This window comes from Leopardus geoffroyi, chromosome D1, assembly GCF_018350155.1.
Source record: "Leopardus geoffroyi isolate Oge1 chromosome D1, O.geoffroyi_Oge1_pat1.0, whole genome shotgun sequence".
In the NCBI taxonomy this organism is placed as follows: Eukaryota; Metazoa; Chordata; class Mammalia; order Carnivora; family Felidae; genus Leopardus; species Leopardus geoffroyi.
In genome coordinates, this window is record NC_059329.1 from 9,266,698 (window position 1) to 9,287,476 (window position 20,779).

Genomic DNA, 20,779 nt, shown 5'->3' on the forward strand with positions numbered 1-20,779 from the left:
AGGGACAAACTCCTTAATTTGCAATCCTTTTAAAAATCCAGCTTGTATTAATCCATGAATAGTAGGAACTCCAGCTGCTAGTTCTTTGTTTGTAATTGTTTTTAATGTTTATTTATTTTGAAGGAGAGAGAGACAGAGTGTGAGCAGGGGAGGGGCAGAGAAAGAAGGAGACGCGAATCTGAAGCAGACTCCGGGCCCGAGCCGGCAGCACAGAGCCTAATGCGGGGCTCGAACTCACGAGCTGCAAGATCATGACCTGAGCTGAAGTGAGACACTTAACTGACTGAGCCACCCACGCACCCCTCCAGCTGCTAATTCTAAGGTAGGAATATAAAGTGCTTTCTATGTTTATACTAAAGTAAACAGGTATGAAGAAAGAAAAAATCTGTTTGAAATTGCTTTGGGGTCTACGAATGAACTGTGAAGATCTATTTTATGATCCTTGACTTAACCAATTATATGGAACACTAAAAGAACAAAGAGAAAGAACTAAAATTTTCTACTAGTAGATATTATATATGGTTAAGAAGCCACTAGTATCCAATGTATTCTTAATAGATGCTATTAACACATTAGTTGAATCGATTACGTTACATTGAAGAAGGCTCTCGAAAGTAGACCATGGAGTCAAAGCTACTTTGAGGACTAGATTAGAATTAATGTATCTTTTTAAAAACTTTCCCTGACATTATTTATATACTATTTATTCCCTTCCCCCCAAAAATCAACAATGTCAGGAGTCATATTATATCGGTACTTCAAAAATTTAAAGATAATCTAGTCTAATCTCATGTCGTAATGAAGGAAAAAGGGGACCAGACAAATTAAATGACCCATGATTATACAATTAGTTAATCAGGAGTAAGAAGTTGAGTCTACTGCACCACCTTGCCTATTAGCAAGAGGGAGAAATCCTGATGACCCCTACACACAGTCCCATTTGTATCTTTAAGGTAGATCGAGTTAAAAATAAATAGTGTCTTGTATCTATTAATAAAAGCTATCACTATAATGAATGAATGAGAGACAACAATAACATTTTGTGTTCAAACACTTGGGAATATCACGGGCCTCTGATCAAAATTTTGTTTTCTGATCAATACTGCGATCAAATATATTCCGAGTGCATGAGTATTTAGAGACCGCCAATCACAGATTCTTGGGACTCACCTAAGCACACCTCAGGGGTCCGCAAATCCAAGAACTCCATGCCTAAAGGATACTGGTACACTATCAACCACCAGTACAGGCCTGTGGTGTATGTGAAAGATTTGTGCACAGCCCATAGGGAAGCTAGAGATCTCATGCATCTCTGAGACAACATCTGGCAAGTTGCGGGCATCTGGAGTCCCCATTGGACGAGATGCAAGTCCATCGAGTGGAGTTAGTGATAAGCGACACTCACACACACACACACACACACACACACACACACACACACACACCCATATCTATGTGCAATCACTAGTTTACATGGAAACTAGGAGACTCGTTTTATTTTTCATTCATTCATTCCTTCATTCATTTAGAGAGGGACAGAGACAACATGAGTCAGGAAGGGGCAGAGAGAGAGGGAGAGGGAGAGAGAATCCCAAGCAGGCTCTGCACTGTGAGCCCTGAGACCAACACGGAGCTCCCTCCCATGGACCGTGAAATCGTGACTTGAGCCAAAACCCAGAGTTGGACGCTTAACCGACTGAGCCACCCAGGCATCCCGAGGAGCCTCGTTTTAATAAAAGCTATACGGTGTCCAATACTGGGTTCAGCTATTCACAGCTCAGCTATTCATGATGGACTAGCACAGTAGAGGAAGGAATCAAACAGAAAATTTGCCAGGCAGAGAGGATCAGCAACATGGCAGGTCACAAGGAGAGTCGTTGCAGAGGGTGGCTGATTCTTAAACCCTTCTGAATCCAGCTGTCCCAGCAGCATGCGTGGCCCTGGGGAAGAAGGTGCCTCATGGGGATGGGAAGACCCATCACACCCAATTCTGCAACACACCAGGTCCATGGGATCTATAAGAGCCCATCCTGTCCCCAGGTAAATACAACACAGAGGAGAGGCATTTTCTGGCCCCTTGCTGTTGGAGCTTGACGGCCTTAGTGCTGGACTTGAATCCAGACTCTTCCATGTAGCACTGTGATTTTTGGCAAGTGTTTCAACATTCTGTGCCTCAGTATTCAGGCATTCAAGTCAGTATGAGCCCATTCATACAAACCTACTCTTAAGAGTTGGCGCATTCAAGTAACTTATACAAAATAACCCCTTTCTCTGCTGTCTGATAGGTGTCTAAATCATTTTCTAATCATTTCTAAATCAGTTTAAATTAATCCCTCCCACCCCTTTCTCTGCACCGACGATCCTACTGAGCCAGGCAGTCAGCCCCATGCTCAGCCACAGCTGACTGAACCAGGAGTGGACGCCTAACGCAAGCATCAGATTCTCTTCCACGGTTCTGAAATTCAGAGTCAGGTCAGACTCCAGCACGAACTTAAAGGATATAAACCTAGAGTCAGGTCCTGCATGTGCAAAGAAGAAAGAGCCATTTTGCAAAAATAGAGAACAGTGATGTAGGCAGAGAGAGGGGCAGAGACGTGAGCAGGGGGAGGGAAGAGGAGGCCAGCTACACTTCCTACCCTTGCTTCAGAGAGGTACCCCTGTATCCTTTCAGTGATGTTCACACATGCTTAAGCTTATCCACATGGCATTCTGATTCTTGGCAGCTGTCTTCATCTGGTCAGCCTGCTACAACAAGAATATTATAGACTGAGTGGCTTAAACAATAAACACTTATCTCTCACCGTTCTGGAGACTGGGAAGTCGAAGACCAAGGTGCTGTCAGCTTCAGTGTCTGGTAAGGGCTCGCCTCCTGGTTCGTAGATGGCCGCCAGCTCACCGCGTCCTCACATGGAGTTGACGGACCTCTCTGCAGTCTCTCTTATAAGACCACTAATGCCACTCAGGAGGTCTCTACCCTCATGACCTAATCACCTCCCAAAGGCCCCATCCCCCAATACCATCATAGTGGAGGTCAGGTGTCAACATACAAATTTGGGGAGAACCAGAAACATCACAGCATCAAACAATCCCAACTAACACAACTGCTCCCCACAGAGGCATAGACAGGGTAGTACCTCTCCAAGTGTCATTCTTAAACAAGGTGTAGCCACAGACAAGATCAGAAGCCAGATCCCAGACGTCCCAACATCTCCATAGCTATCGCTATTGGCAGAATATGAGGTAGGGAGTCCCACATCACCTCACAGGGCCGTAGGTAGAAATCAGAACGTGCTCTAGTTCGAGCTGAAGAGCCTCTGGACTGTCTTTCATATGACTCTGTACATCATCAGACCAAATTATCTACCAAACTCTCCCATTAGTTTTGTATCTTAAAGCTATCTTTTAATCTGTTTTAAAGTGTACCATAAGGGGCACCTGGGTGGCTCAGTCAGTTAAGCACCTGACTCTTGATTTCAGCTCAGGTCATAATCCCAGGGTTGTGGGATTGAGTCCCACTCTAGGCTGTGCCCTGAGTGTGGAGCCTGCTTAGGATTCTGTGTCTTCGTCTCTCTGTCACTCTCTCTCTCTCTCTTTCCCTCTGCCCCTCACCCACGCCTGCATTCTCTCTCTCTCTAAAATAAAAAAAATTTAAATAAAGTATACTGTAAATAGCTGTGACAAGAATTACCACATTTCAGAATTCTCATTTTTAATCTATATTTAGCTTTAAGCTAAAAAAAAATCTATAGATGAGAAAAAATATAAAAGGAACTGTGATGACACATCATTCCTATTTTGGCTTTCTGGGGTAACATCAGGATGCTGTTACTGGAAATGAGAGGGTTTCTTCAAAGGCAAAATCCCAGTATGCCCTTTACCATCTGTGTGTGTGTGTGTGTGTGTGTGTGTGTGTGTGCGCGCGCGCACGCGTGCGCATACATGAGCGTGCATGTGTGTATATGTGTGTGTGCATGAGCATGCGTGTGTGCATAGGTATGTGAATATGGGGAGCCATGTGTGCATGTGTGTGTGCACTTGAGCATATGTGTGTGCTGTATGTACATGAACATGTATATGTGCATGTGTGTGTGTACATGAGCATGTGTGTCTGCATACATGTGCATGTGTGAAAGTGGTAAATGACCAGTCACCAATCCTCTCTGCTTCATAGGTTCTTTCTCTGCTCCAGATGCTTCCTCCTGGTTTCACTCCTGCCTCCTAGTCCAAGATGCTTAAGAGAATAGGCTCTGGGACAGAGTTCTGGGTTCTAATCCTGACTCTATCACATAGGGCTGTGACTTTAGGCAATTGTTCTCACTTTTCTGTGCCTCGATCTTCTCATCTATGAAAAGGGGCTACCAACAGTACCTATTTCATAGTTTTGTGAAGATGAAATGAGTAGAATAAAACTCTTAGAACCTTGCTTAGTGCTGGGGCACCTGGGTGGCTCAGTTGCTTAACAGGCCAACTTTGCCTCAGGTTATGATCTTGTGGTTTGCGAGTTTGAGCCCCGCATCAGGCTCTGTGCTGACAGCTTGGATCCTGGAACCTGCTTCGGATTCTGTGTCTCCCTCTCTCTCTGTCTCTCCCCCACTTGCACTCTGTCTCTCTCTTTCCTTTTCTCTCTCAAAATAAAATAAGTAAACATTAAAAAAAATGAAAAAAGAGAACCGTGCTTAGTACTGAATAAACACTCAAAAATTCTAAGTGTTATTATTATTAGTCATACCCCTTAGTTATCAGAAAATACTTTCTTCTTTGCCTGAGTGGCAGATACACCCCTCAATTTTGGGTTGAAACTGTTCTGTCTATTGGTGAAATCCTGACTCATTAAACCCAGAACTCAACATAAGATTTTCTGGTGTTAAGCTCTGCTGTAAGGATCTATTAGCCCCTAGGGTGTCATCATCTCAGACCTGCTCTCACTTTTAAGATCGTATAACCTGGCCCCTGCCTTGTATAGACCCCACAGCTGCAGATTATCTACCTTTTTTTTCTCAAGAGCTCTATCTTCTCTGCTTCTGACCCCCCACAAGCTACTTTACATCCTCATCACCCTAGAGATCCCCCTCTTTCCTAGAAAAGACTCCATCCACTTCTACAAGGAGTAAGTCAGCATGTTCAAGGTTTGTGCCCAAGTTACACATCCTCCTGTAGACTATCCTCCCTTTCACTGCCCCGGCGTCCTCAGGGGCCCATTCCGATCGTGACCCCGCCTGTCATCTTGGGTCACATTTCAATCCACACAATTTTTAGGGAAATTTGAAGACACAATATCATGTGCAAGAAGGGCCTGTTCAGGGAGCAGCAGCAATTTCAGTATGACTGAGGCACATAGCCTGTGTGGCAGGGATGGCAGGGAAGAGCCAGAGATGCGGAGAGGTCTTAATGGGTCAGGTCAGGGGTTTAACCTTTGTCTGATTGTCAGTAAGGAGGCGTGGAGCAGCGTTAAGCAGGACAGTCATCCTCAGGTCTGCATTTGAGAAGTAGAACTCTAACTGGAGCAGAGAAAAGGGATAAAAACAAAAGTGACCACATATATGGAGGACACGTGAAAGGCAATTTTTGGAGCCACCATTGAGAAATGGCAAGAAACGACTTTAAGGATGGAGAAGAGGGGCCAGTGTGAGAAGTTGGGTACACTCAGCAGTGTTTGGATTTTGAGATTTTGAAGGTGATGAGTGGGAGGAAGTCTAAAGCTTCTGGCTTGAGCAACTAGACCTTTAACCAAAGTTGGCAAATACAGGAGAAAGAGAAATGACATGAAAACAAGTTCACTTTGGGACGTGTCCACTGTAATGTTCATTTCAGATGCTCACAGACATCTAAGTGAGCAACATCTCCTAGGCACTTTGAAGTTTAGGTCTGGCACTCGGGTATAATATACCGATTTAGGTATTTACGTAAAGATGGAAGTTTGGTGCCCTGGAAGTAATGGGATTAACCAAATACATTAATCAAATAAGGTATATAGCAGAAGTGAAGAAGACAGTCAAATACGGAACCCTAAGGAAGACCAGTGTTTAAGGGATGCACTAAATAATGTGGATCCTGGGAGGGAATACCAAAATGGTTGGAAGACAACCAGGAGAAAGTAGTAGCTGAAAAGCTAAGAAATCAACAAGTTCAGGAAGGAAGTGGTCAGAAGTGTGGAATGCTACCAGTCAAGTAATACAAGTAGAACAAGGACTGAAAACCAAAAATACCCACTGGATTTGGAGACTACATAAGAAAATTGGAAACCTTAGGTAGTGATTCTCAACATAGCGATCCTCTCTTGAAGTGGAGGGGTGAGTGGAGTGTTTGGATTCTCAGTCGTTTGAGTTCATCCCAACATTCATTTGTTACTGATGGCATTTGATAACTGGGGACTTCACAATTTGTGTGTGTGTGTATGTGTGGAGAAGGTCACAGAGCCAAAGCCTAAACTTCATATCTACGGTGATGCCAGGCAAGTGTCCAGGAAGAGTCCAGTGAGCTCAGAATAATTAGGGGGATTAGTGCCAGCATCAGGTCCTCAGGGTCAAGAATTCTAAATAATGAGGAATAATGGCTGCCTCTTAAGGAAAAAAATGTGGGCGGTATACCAGATGGACAAGGAACTCACTATGGAAGGAGAAAAATTGGAACACCACAGCAAGAAATATATCCAGTTTTAATATGAAACAGAGGTACGTGTCTAAAAGTGAGAAGTGAGAAGTGGAGTAAACCAAGAGCAAGTAAAACACAAGAGCTCAACAACCTAGGGGCTAGTAATGAATGAGTGTGCGTGGCTCGAGGAACAGTACTCTAACAGCAATGGACAGGGGACTTATTCTTTACATCTTGATGGCAATAACTAGAAGAGACAACATTTAGAACACCAGAATCAGTGAGAGTAGAAATCACAAGAGAGGTGGTGTTAGAAAGTCAGTCATAATAGGGTGACAGTGATACACCATGAACTCAGAAAGACTGCCAAAGATCTCTCGTAAAACTGCTCGTCTCCCCTCATGGACTGAGAAATGAGAAACAAGTGATTTTTGTGGCGAGGGCTGTGATTCAGATATACTATGAACATAACGGTCTTCATTAACTCAGCATCGGGCTATTATTGGGGCAAATGTATGTCATCTGTATAAATATATGCTCATCTGTTTGGCAAACTTGAGCCATAATGAAAAGCTGAGTCCTTAGGACAGACTGTAAGTTCCGTGAGGCACAAAGGGTATCTGTGTTGCCTGCCTTAGCATTCCAAGGTCAGTGTCCTATATCCGGTCTCTGATGTCAAGGAGCTAAGATTTGATCAAAAGTAAAGTACATGTGGATGCTAAGAGAGACATAGAAGGAAGTGTAATTGGTGGCTCAGATTTTAATTTGAGAGAGAAAGAATTGGATGATACGTAAAAAGAGCATCAAAAACTCGTGCTCTACTGGCACATAGTAAACACTTAATAAATGATTGTTAGGGCGCCTGGATGGCTCAGTCGGTTGAGCATCCAACTTCAGCTTGGGTCATGATCTTGTGGTTTATGAGTTCGAGCCCCGTGTCAGGCTCTGTGCTGACAGTTTGGAGCCTAGAAGCCTGCTTCAGATTCTGTGTCTCCCCCCTCTCTGCCCCTCCCATGCTCATGCTCTGTCTTCCAATAATAAATAAACGTTAAAAAAATTTGTTTTAAATAAATGATTGTTATTCCTAATACTATATAGTGTGCTCATTTTAGGCAATTCCTCCAAAAAGAGGGTATCTTGGGGAAATCCTAAAGCTTTCAGATAGGCTTGTAAACCAGCCACGAATCTGGCTTTGGGTACAGTTTCAACCTCCCTAACAGAGCATAATGTCATCTCTTCAGACGAGCAGAGTGTTTTTAAGACAGATGGTTTAGATCAGTTATCTTATTATTCAAAAGTCTGCCCCTCAACAGGAATCCGTACAAGTTTAAACTGAAGATGAGTGGTCATTCTCAGCTAGAGTCATCCCCCATCTTGAAAAATACCTCTTCCCTTATGTTTTGGTTACACTTTCCTTTGATGGACAAACAGCTCCAGCTGTTTCAACCCTTGGAGTGCCTCAAGCCTTCCTGGGCAGGCTTTATATCCCACTCTTCCTATGGAGACAAGGGGCTCTGCATTCAGCCCCTGAGGAGTAGAAAGGACCCACAGTTTCCCTCTGATCTTAGCCTAATTATTTTTATAAATATAAATACAGCCTCTTAGACTGCAGCTCTGTAGATCTATTCACTCAGCAAAGAGTAACACCCAGTATGTCGGTACAAGTACAATTCTTAGAAGGAAAAAAAAATCAGAAATTTTAACACACTAGTTGTTGAATATGCAAATTTTATTGGGTGAACAGAAGAAAGTTCACTGATAGCTGGAACTCTTCCTAAATTCATACTGACAAACGTTCCAAAACATGATTGTCCATTTAATTTTTTTGCCTCCATATACAACATTTTGGGTTTTTTTAAGGTACACTGATACATTTTCTCCTTTCTTTAAAATGTTATTTATTTTTCAGAGAGACGGACAAACGGAGTGTAAACAGGGGAGGGGCAGAGAGAGGGTGGGGACACAGACTCCAAAGCAGGCTCCAAGCTCCGGGATGTCAGCACAGGGCCCAATGCAGGGCTCGAACTCACGAACCCTGAGATCATGACCTGAGTGGAAGTCGGACGCTCAACAGACTGAGCCACCCAGGTGCCCTGATACCTTTTTTTAAACTTCTGGCCTTGGTTTATGCAAGATCACGACCTGTTTGTAATCTAACAAGCAGGTGGTAGTTGACTCCCTCCTAGTGAAGGACAGTGTGTTTGGAACATCGTAATAAAGACAGATCTGATGTCACAAACAGCAAGACAAAGTTTCCTTCAAATGAAAGGCTAGTCAGTGAATTTCTCATTCCATCAAGTGTGGTAGCCTCCATTTTGTAGTCGGATCATTATAATTTATTCATCCATTTGATATTTGAGATCTAAAGATTCAAGATTGAAAAATCTACTGTCCACTAGCCTTGAACCTGATAGATAGACGTGGTTCCTTTTATTCAGGCAGAAACTTGAGTGCTGCCTCCTAAGATGTCAGACAGCATGTACCGACTGTGTTAGTGACGTCCCTGGAGAAAAGTTCATTTTTCTTGCCAACAGTAATTCTTCTGGGAATAGCTTCCTGGCTTAGGTAAAAATAGCTATTTTCATCAGTCATCCTGCTTCCTGTTCAGCTTCTTTATACATACAATTTCTACAAATGGAAAGAATGTGGGGAAGCAGGGCTTTCAATATTATCAAATTCATAGGCTGCATCTGTATTGAAGTACAGCTTATGGTAGGAATTAAAAGGAAATAAAAATGAGTAAGCACTTCTCAAATATCAAAAAGACTGCCAATTAAAGATGCTTCCCCCTTATTGACATTAGAAGATGGGGCACCTGGGTGGCTCCGTTGGCTAAGCGTCCGACTCTTGGTTTGGGCTCAGGTCATGATCTCATGGCTTCGTGGGTTCGAGTCCTGCATCCGGCTCTGCACTGGCACTGTGGAGCCTGCTTAGGATTCTCTCTCTCTCTCTCTCTCTCTCTCTCTCTCTCTCTCTTCCCCTCTCGCTCTCCCTCTCCCCCCCCCCATGTCCCTCCCCCACTTGCACTGCCTGTGTCTCTCTCAAAATAAAGTACGTTGAGTTCTGATAGCTACTTTGAGATAGCTAATGAGAATAAAAACAGAAGTGAGAAGTCTAAGATGTGGTTACTCAGGGTTATCCCCCTCGACCCACCAGGGAAAATGCTTTTATACTGAGGATGTCTCTCCTTGATACATTCTGTAAAGTTACCAAGATGTCACTTTTTTAGATAGCCTTTTAATTGAGGTATGATTTACATAGAGTGAAATGCATAAATCTTAAGGGTACAGTTCAGTGAGTTTTCTTGTTTTAATTGAAGTATAGTTGATATACAGCATTATATTAGTTTCAGGTGTACAACATAGTGATTCAATATTTAAATATCTTAGGAAATGCTCACCACCGTAAGTGTGGTTACCATATGTCACCATACAAAGTTATTACAATATTATTGACTAAATTCCCTGTGCTGTACCTTACATCTCTGTGACTTATTTATTTCACACCTGGAAGTTTGTAACTCTTTAATCCCTTTCCCCTATTTCTCCCATTCCCTGCCTCTTAGCAACCACCAGTTTGTTTCCTATATCTACAAGTCTGTTTCTGTTTTTTTTTTTTGTTTGTTCATTTGTTTTTGTGTTTTAGATTCCACACATAAGTGAAATCATATGGTATTTATCCTTCTCTTTCTGACTTATTTCATTTAGCATAATACCCTCTGGGTCCATCCTTGATGCAAATGGCAAGATCTCATTCTTTTTTATGGCTGTTTCCACAGGGCCTGTACCAATTTACATTCCTACCCACAGTCCACATGAGGGGTCCCTTTGCTCCACATCCTCACCAACACTTGTTATTTCTTATCTTTTTGATCCTGGCCACTCTGACAAGTGTGAGGCAATGTCTCATTTTAGTTTTGATTTGCCTTTCCCTGATGGTTAGGGTTGCTGAGCATCTTTCCATGTATTGTTGGCCACGAGATGTCAATTTTTCATGTCCTAGAGATTATCTAGATATAGAGTAAAGATAATAAAGGTGGCTCACACATTTAGAAAACATAGACTTCCTTTACTATCTAGACCACTTGTCAGCCTCTGGCTTAAAAAGAAAAAACAAAACAACACAGGACCAAATGATCAAACTAGTTTTGTATTTAACAAAAATATCATATTCTACCCCCCAATTCATGAGGCTACGTATTAAAATCATGGAACTTCAGAGGCACCTGGGTGACTCAGTTAGTTAAGCGTCCGACTTCGTCTCAGGTCATGATCTCACGGTTGGTGGGTTCGAGCTCTGTGTTGGGCTCTGTGCTGACAGCTCAGAGCCTGGAGCCTGCTTCGGATTCTGTGTCTCCCTCTCTCTGTCCCTCCTGTTCCCCCTCTCTCAAAAATAAATAAAAATTTTAAAAAAATATTTTAATAAGAAAATAAAACCATGGAACTTCAGAGCTGGAAAGAACCTCTTTAAGGCATAAGGAGACTTAAGGTTTGAGAAGCCCTGTGTGATTCCAGGATGCAGCCAAGTTTGAGAAACAGTCTTCCAGATTCATTCTCCTTAACTTTTCAAGGGCCAGTGAATCACTTGAGAACTTGCAGAGGTGCACATTCTGACTCAGTAGGTCTGGAGTGAGGCCAAAATTCTGCATTTCTAACAACTTCCCAGGTGAAGCTGATGTTGCTTTCCACGGTTACACTCTGGGCAGCCAGGTCTCAGAGATCTCCCAGCCCAGTGGCCACCAGACTGTGTTCTGAGAACCCTAGGTCTCTGTGGAGAGTTCTGGGCAGGTTCCACGATCCCAGATGTACATCTGCTCACCTGAGCTTGCACCCATCACCTGTTCTCCACCAGCACCTCTCCCAATTTAAATTGTCACTTAATGTCATTGTCATTGGTTGACTTTATAATGTGTAAATATTATAAATGTGAACTACTTTACATATAACATTTTGTTTGAGAAGAGAGTATACTGCTAAAAACACTTCTCCAGTTCCTTCCATTATACACATAAAGAAACTGAGACCCAGAGGAGACAAATGACTTTATGGAAATCACGTCACACTTAGTTATAGGACAACATAATTCCCTTTCACAACACCGAGTTTCCTTGTATAATTCAAGAGAAACCAACCCAAATGAGGCCAAAGCAATGGGAAGGCAATCTGGGTTATATGTCTGCCTGTTTATATACTAGTGGTTGAGCAAAGAGAGCAAGGAGACCCAGGAATGCCGACATAGCCCCTGGGCACACCCAGTACAGTCCAGTAGTTTGGAGGTTGGTCCTAACCAGGGTTGTGTTGAAATGGAAGGAAAAGATAGGGATGCATGTATCCTTTTGAATTAGTGTTTTCATATTCTTTGGGTAAATACCCAGTAGTGCGATTACTGTATCACATGGTAGTTCTGCTTTTAATTTTTTAAGGAACCTTTGTGCTGTTCTCCACAGTGGCTTTAATAGTTTGCATTCCTATCAACAGTGCACATGGGTTCCTTTTCCTCCACGTCCTCCCCAACCCTTGTGCTCTTTCTTGTGTTTTTTATTACAGCCATGCTGACATGTGTGAGGTGATATCTCATTGTGGTTTTGATTTGAATTTCCCCGATAATGAGTGATACTGAGCATCTTTTCATGTGTCTGTTGGCCATCTGTAAGTCTTCTTTGGAAAAATGTCTATTCGTGGGCACCTGACGGGCTTAGTCAGTTGGGCATGTGACTCTTGATTTCGGCTCAGGTTATGATCCATGGTCATGGGATCAAGCCCCACATCAGCAGGCTTTGTTAAGGATGTGGAGCCAGCTTGTCTCATGCTCTCTCTCTCTCTCTCTCTCTCTCAAAAATAAAATGAAAGAGAGAAAGGGAAGGAAGGAAGGAAGGAAGGAAGGAAGGAAGGAAGGAAGGAAAGGGGAAGGAAGAGGGGAAGAAAGAAAGAAAGAAAGAAAGAAAGAAAGAAAGAAAGAAAGAAAGAAAGAAAGACAGACTTCTATTCAGTTCAGGTACTCTGCCTATTTTTTAATTGGATTATTTTGGCGGGGGGGGGCTTTGGTGTTAAGTTGTACAATTTCTTTATGTATTTTGGATACTAACCCTTTATTATATATGTCATTTGCAAATACCTTCTCCCATTCATTAGGTTGCCTTTTGGTTTTGTTGATAGTTTCATTTGCTATGCAGAAACTTCTTATTTTGATGTAGTCCCAATAGTTTATTTTTGCTTTTGTTTCCCTTGCCTCAGGAAATATACCTAGAAAAATGTTGCTACAGCCAATGTCAGAGACATTACTTCCTGGGCTCTCTTCTAGGCTTTTTATGTTTTCAGGTCTAACATTTAGGCCCTTAATCCATTTCGAGTTTATGTTTGTATATGGTGTAAGAAAGTGGTCCAGTTTCATTCTTTTGCATGTAGCTGTCCAATTTTCCCAGCATCATTTATTGAAGAGACTGTCTTTCCCCCATTGTATATTCTTGCGTCTTTTGTCAAAGATTAATTGACCATATAAGCATGGGTTTATTTCTGGGCTTTTTATTTCTGTTCTATTGATCTATGGGTCTATTTTTGTGCCAGTACCATAGTGTTTTGATTACTACAGCTTTGTAATATAACTTGAAATCTGGAATTATGTTACCTCAAGTTTTGTTTTTCTTTGTCAAGATTGCTTTGGCTTTTCAGGGTCTTTTGTGGCTCCAAACAAGTTTTACGATTGTTCTTGCTCTGTGAAAAATGCTGTTGGTATTTTCATAGAGATTGCATTAAATCTGTAGATTGCTTCAGGTAGTACAGGCAAAAACTATAAAAACACTAACTGAAAAAGGCATATGCACCCCTATATCTATAGCAGCATTGTCAACAATAGCCAAGTTATGGAAGCAGCCCAAGTATCCATCAATAGATAAAAGGATAAAGAAGATGTGGTGTGTGTGTGTGTGTATATATATATATATATATATATATATATATATATATAATACATAATACATAATACATAATAATGTTCCATGGTATGTATATATACATATACACATACCATGGAACATTATTCAGTAATAAAAAGGAGTTTAATCTTGCCATTTGTAGCAACATGGATGGAGGTAGAGAGTATAATGCTAAGCAAAATAAGTCAGTCAGAGAAAGACAAATACCATATGATTTCACTCATATATGGAATTTAAGAAACAAAGACACAAACACAGGAAATAAAGACAGACAAACCAAGAAACAGACCCTTGACTATAGAGAACACACTAGTGGCTGGCAGAGGGGAGGTGGGGGGGATGGGGGAAACAGGTGGAGGGGATTAAGAGCACACTTATCATGATGAGCACTGAGTAAGGTACAGAATTGTTGAATCACCATATTGTATACCTGAAACTAACATCTCTGTTAGCTACATTAGAATTAAAATAATAGTTACAAAAAGGAAATGGAAGGAAAATCATTTTAGAAGCTGCAAGAAAAAGAGGAGGAAAGAAACCATGATTTGAAGAGAAAACTTTGAGCTCTAGAGAACTAGAGAACAGAAAGCCAAGAAATAAAAAATGGAAAGAGAGTGAGAGAAAGATGGAGAGGGACAGACAGGGAGAACCAGGAAGGCAATCTCAGACCTCGGTAGGAGCTACTCATCAAGAGCTCTGTGGCCAGGAAGGGGTTTGTGGAAGCAGACATCTTGCTGCTCAGAGGGCTGTAGAGACCACAGCTCTGATTTGGAATTGGGAGGACCCAGCTGGAAACAGATGGCACACTCAAACAGAATAATTGAGAAGACTTCCATGAAGGGACTAGTCACAAAGATGACAGAGTCAGTGGAAAGCAGGATTGGTGGAGCATCTTGGAGCTAGCAACCGCAGAGAGCTTTCACCACCCCTCGGCCTGACCAAGCAAGGACAAGCATTTACAGAAATTCAGTGAGACCTATAGCTGAAGACAAGGGCTGCCCAGGGCAACAGCAACCATGACCTCTGGTCCAGCCACTGCCAACCCACAACCCAGCAATGAGGGCTCCTGGGGGAATAAATACCTTGACCTTCTTCTCCTTCAACTTTAATTTTCTCCTGTTGGCTGAACCTGACCAGATGCCAAAGGGCAAGGGAGCTTAGGGTTGATTCAGTCCATGGAGGTCTACCTCTTGGGACACAGAGTGAGGAGGCAGGTGAATCTGGAGCACAGAGAGACCAGTCCCTGATCTCCGGACATCTTGTAGTCACAGCATACTCTTCGCTCTTATGGCACATGCCTTCCCCCTCTCTGTTCCCATGTGGAAGGATCCTCTCGCCACCTCCTCTGTGTGTGGAAATCCTCTCAGCTGTAAAGGCTGGGGCTACACAGGTGCTTTATACAGTAAACCTTCCATCTTGGGTACACTAGTGATGTCCACTCAAAGGAACAGTAAGCTTTTGGAAGTCAGGGGCCATAATTGTCTCTAGCAGAGAAGAGAGCCTATTCCCAGCAGCCTGCTCAGCAGAAGCTGTCGTGTAATTCTCACTGCCCAGGGCTTAGCTTCTGCACACGAACAGGTCACTGTGCAATCAGGGAGAGGCAGCATGCCAGTGAGAACCCGGAGATGCCTGTTACATTGTTGTCCTCCTTGCCTGTCCCAGGTGCCCTGCCTCCCCTAGTCACGTGATCCTTGACCATCGCTGTCTAAATCCAGCCTGCCTAGGGACATGTAATCTCTACAATGCATCAACATTTGTCAATTAGCTGCCATCACTTAAAATTCAGGACATGATGCATAATCTTGGTGTACAGGGTTTTTTTTAGAAAATGGGAAAATTTGGCAATGTTGCTTCCCATTCTCTTGTGATAACAGCCAGCTGGAGCGGCGCAGTGACTGCTCCTTCAAAATGAATACATGCTGTCCAGTCCATTCACCACGCTCCCCATCTAGCCTGCCTTCCTCCCTGATAGGAGCTGACCTTTCCCCCAACCATCCCAGTATGAGAGCCCTGCTTTATGGGCATCGTGGCTATAACTCTTCCTCCCTGCTTCCTGCCTTCTGACCAGTCATCCCTCACTGATTCTGAGTGGAATCCCTGAAGCCCTCACCCTACTCTAAACAAGCTCATCTCTTCCCTCGGCCCCATTTTACAATGTCTCTTCCATTTCCTTCTATTGTGCATTGAATTGTGTTCCCCCAAAATATATGTTGTAGTCTGAACCCCCGTATATGTGAATGTGACCTTATTTGGAAATAGGGTCTTCACAAATATAATTCAACTAAGATGAGGTCATCCTGGATTTGGGTGGCCCTTATAAGGAGAGAGAGATTTGAAGACACACAGGACATGCAGAGAAGGTCATATGAAGTTGGAGGCAGAGACTGGAGTTATGGTGCCATGAACCAGGAAATGCCAAGGATTGCCCACAACCACCAGAAGCTAAAAGAGGCAAGGAAGGTTCTTCCGGATCTTTCCAGATCATGGCTTTGCTGACACCTTCATTTCAGATATCTTGCCTCCAATACTTAGAGGGAATAAATTTCTGTTCTTTTAAGCCATTGTGTTCATAGTTTAGTTGACCCTTAAACAACGTGGGTTTGATCCACACAGATCCACATACACATGGGTATTTTTCTGTAACTATAGGACAGTCCTATAATGTATTCTCTCTTCTTTGTGATTTTCTTAGTAACATTTTCTTTACTCTAGCTTACTTTGTGGTAAGAATACAGTATATAATACATATAATATAACAAAATATGTGTTAATCTACTGTTTGTGTTATCAGTAAGGCTTCTGGTCAACAGTAGGCTATTAGTAGTTAAGGTATTGAGGAGGACAAGAGTTATATACAGATTTTCAACTGCATGGGGGTCAGCACCCATACCCCCCAGGTTGTTCAGGGTCCACTGTATTTTTTGTGACAGCTCTAAGAAACCAATGCTCCTCCCTTTAAGTGAAACTGGGATTTTTCTCTTAAGATGCTCACAAGGATGCTTCAAGGGTTGACATTCTGTTGGTGCCAGGGTCCTCAGGGTAAATAAAGCAAAGCTATTTCTTGCTCTTTGGTCCCGGACTTTGACCAGAAAAGACAGCTGGAAGTTCAAGGGCACTGTGAGAAGACCAGGAAGCGGGTTCTCTGTTCAGATACTTTTTGGTGCTGAATTCAAGCTTGAAAGCAAGGGCTCATGGCAGATGTCTTCCCTGCTGTCTCCCCAGCCTGTCTACAGTGCCGGTACATAGTAGGCATTTACTGAGCATGTGTCAAATGAATGAGTATTAGCAGTTAGAGCCTTCGAGAAGCATGCTACTTTGTCTCTGGCTAAGTGTCCCAGCCTTGAGTACTGACCGACTTGACCCAAAAGTGTGAGCTAGATGCATGTTTACTTGAGTGGCAAGTGTCATTTCTTTGAAACATTGGAAATGAAAAACCAGTTTCATGGTACAAATACAGAAAACTTAGAGGGTAGAGTTGAAGATTAATTGGGAGTCAGACCTACTGTTCTCGAATGATGGCTCTCTCATTTCTTACAATAGTTTTTATCAAACCAAAAGTTTGAATATTTAAATACACATTTCAGTATGTAAATAGATGCCATTACAAGAAAAGTGTTGTCTCTGTCTGGGCAAACACAGCAGACACTCAAGACAAGACTTGGCCACATGGTGACAGGCCAACTGTAAGAGTGGGATGTGCCTTCCCATCATCTGCAGTGACGTGGGACACTGGGCCAAATGGGTTCCAGCCTTAATTCCTCTGTCTACACTCATTGCTGACTCTTGGCAAATTGGAAGTCTTCACTAATTACCAAGAAACGATGAATACTCTATCGATTTAGGAGGTTTACATTTGGGTATTTTTTAAATGCCTGCAATTGCTTTGCTGTTACCAATTGGACACAACACAACAGAAGAAGACATATTTTTTTCAATAGCACCAAGTTTTGGTGAAATGTATAAAATTTGATTTTTTTTATAAACACCAAGTACTCCTAGTCACAAATATTCCCCAAATGCATCCCTTTAATTGTAGATAAATGTGCATAAAGTAAACACAGTCTACTTTATGCAGAATACAAAGACAAACAATCCCTGAGTCACTCAGAACTGATGTTTGCATAGAATGTAATCCCACTGGAAAGCCATGTTTAAATAATAAAAATATTTTCCTGTGAAGTTTTTGATAAAGGCTGAACTGAAAACAAAATAACTCATATTTATACAGCTAAAACAGAAATATTCTTTAAAGCCTTTTTTGGGTAGCTCCTTAGTGAATTTTACTTCTAAATCCTGAATTCCTTTTGCGAATCCTACTCTAGAAACAGAGATTATCAAGTGCTTCTGGCTCTAGGCTCTGGCTGCAGATGGCTGGGCCTTTTAGCAGGCAGGAAGCATGGGAAATGTTGGCCCAGACGAAGGCACCACATAAAGTTCTCGGGCCCCAAACGGCAGTGAGAGCAACAATCCCCTTCATTCTGCCTGGGAGCTGTCAGACCATCCAGGGAGGAGCATCCCATTATACAGGCTTCCACCCTCCTCTAAAAGAATGTCAGGGCCAATCCTACCATGCCTTATACCCGTTAGCCCCCAAATCTCATCTCTGTCCTGTTCCCTCTGTGACTAATTTTGACCAAATCCTTCAGCTTGATCCTTGGACCTCCCAACCCTCCATCAGCAAACTGTCCTGTGCCTTCGACTTCTCTTGCTTTAAATGAAAACCTGGCTGTGTCCTATGGAAACTCTGTGGCCCCCTGCCTTCTCAGCCCTCTGCCAGCAGCCCCACATTCTTCTGGTAAGGGTCTTTGGGTCCCCAGGGCTCCTCCCAAACCACTGTTCCCATGTTCTTGATTCTGAGAGATTCTTGACACCTTCTCCCTCTCCTCACTGCTGATGCCTCCTCAACTTGTAATCCCTTCCATAATTTTTTGAATAATTCAACTCCTAGACATGAGTTGGTCTCCCCAACTCATTATCATTCTCTGTCGTCTAATATGAGCTTTTTTAAAAAAAATTTTAACGTTTATTTATTTTTGACAGAGAGAGAGACAGAGCACGAGTGGGGGAGGGGCATAGAGAGAGGGAGGCACAGAATCCGAAGCAGGCTCCAGGCTCTGAGCTGTCAGCACAGAGCCCGACGCGGGGCTCGAACTCACAGACCGCGAGATCATGACCTGAGCCGAAGTCGGACGCTCAACCGACTGAGCCACCCAGGCGCCCCTAATATGAGCTTTAACAAACACATGAAAAATATATGGTTAAGATGTTCAGGGTTACTAACAAGTCAAGCAAATGTAAACAAAACCCATCAGTTTCAATATTATTGGATTGGCAACATTTTTGAAATGATAAGCCTGATAATACTGAGTGTGTTGAAGATGTGGATATGTGAGAATTCTCACCCACAGAGGAGACTGTACATTGGTGCAGCCACAGTAGAGATAAATTTTGTAAAAAAAAAGCCAGGTTGGAGAGAAACAAACCCAGAAATAGTGCTTCTAGATACATGTGCATGGAAACACATTGGAAAGTTGATTTCATTATTGTTTATACCAGTATGACAACCCAAATGCCATCAACAGATGGATAGAGGATTAACTGTGGCTTATAAATACACTGGAATAGTACATAGCAATTAAAATACACATACAAAACAATAAACACACAAATTTGGATAAAGGTTGTCTCTGGGGTAAGAAACAGTGTGACTAGGGAAGAGTACAGGGTCTTCATCTATATCTACTATATTTCACCTATCATATGGAAAAGGAGGAAAGAACAGTACACAGATTAAATTAGTCTGAGTAACAAGTAAATGTTTTAAAAACAAAAAAATGTGCAGTCAATTCTGGTTTCTAACAAGATTGGAAACCTTAGATAACTTAAGAATTTCAAATAATGTCTCAGTCATATAAATGCTTCCCACATAGGAAAAAAGAAGGATGTTTGGCAGTTATTCCATTACTTGTATTGGTGTCAGGTATCTAAGCTTACTATTTGCATGAAATTAATTCATGTGAAGAATCAATTATTCTCGGGTATTTAATATTGATCACAATTACCAAATAACAGTTAATCCCCCACCATACCTTGTCCTATATGGAAACAATCTTATGCAAGTACAAATCTCCAAAACGTTCAGCAAAAAAAAAAAAAAAAAAAAGAAAAGAAAAGAAAGAAAAGAAAAAAAAAAGTAATTTGTTTCTACACCTGGCCTTACTTAAGGAGAGCAATGCTTTATTTATTCAACATCATTGTGAAATGAAGTGTTTCAAATAATTTTATGCCTTTAAGTGCCAAGACTTTTTTTTTATTAATAACTTTAACCACTTGGATTGAAATCATTTTTGGAAAGCTGTTACACATGTGGGTGTTTTTCTCCTTTTTCTTAAGATAGTAGACAGAATATGCTTAAGGTTTTCACGTTGACCTGGGGTCAAGGTCAGTTAGGCTCCTAATCTCATTTTGTTTTATAATTCCAGAGGGCCCTTGCCCACCTTTGTCTCCAGGAAATATATGTGGTAGTGGCTCCCTCCGTACTTTGGGATGCTAAACAATCAGTGAATGTTTCTTCAGAAAATTGCTCTCTTTCATATCCATTTAAGCCGTTACTTCAGTCAGTCTCGCTGAGCTTGAGTAAAACATCTATTTGTAAGCACACATACATCAATATCCCTTTATCTCCACAATGCTTCCGACTGATCTTGTCCATATTTCATAATTATCTTCGCCAGAATCAATAGCAGTAATCTGTACATAAGGACTGTTGATCCCAGCAGTAAATGATGCAAGGCTGGGGGGTTGAATTGGTGTGTCTTTTTTAAGCTCACGTCTTTCCTTTACTCTCAGGCCGTGCAGGTTGTGAGCCTCCAGCAACACCTTTCTTATTCCTCCTTTCTTGTTTTGTTTAAGTTTATTTATTAATTTTGAGAGAGAGAGAGAGAGAGGGCACGCGTGTGAGCTGGGAGGGGCAGAGAGAGAGGGAGAGAAAATCCCAAGCTGACTCCACACTGTCAGTGCAGAGCCTGATGCAGAACTCAATCTCACAAATCGTGAGATTATGACCTGAGCTGAAATCAAGGGTCGGATGATTCACTGACTGTGCCACCCAGGTGCCCCTCTTAATTTCCCTTTCTAATTTGCTGATTGTCATCCATCCAGGACTAAGAAACTGGGTAACTTCTTCTAAAGTAGGAACAAATATACCGTGACCGACAGGGTAGAGCCTTTCCTATGAAGGAAGTGTGTAAGTTTGGG

At 42.2% G+C, this 20,779-nt stretch overlaps 1 protein-coding gene across 1 annotated transcript in view; it reads left to right on the top strand.

Moving 5' to 3' along the window:
- Nucleotides 1–203: 203 nt before the first annotated feature.
- Nucleotides 204–20,779, top strand: part of CD1H11orf53 (chromosome D1 C11orf53 homolog) — a 72,487-nt gene continuing 51,911 nt past the window's right edge. Inside the window, exon 1 of the mRNA XM_045482739.1 lies at nt 204–322. The gene's annotated coding sequence lies outside the window, so the exon portion shown is untranslated. The remainder of the gene's footprint in view (nt 323–20,779) is intronic.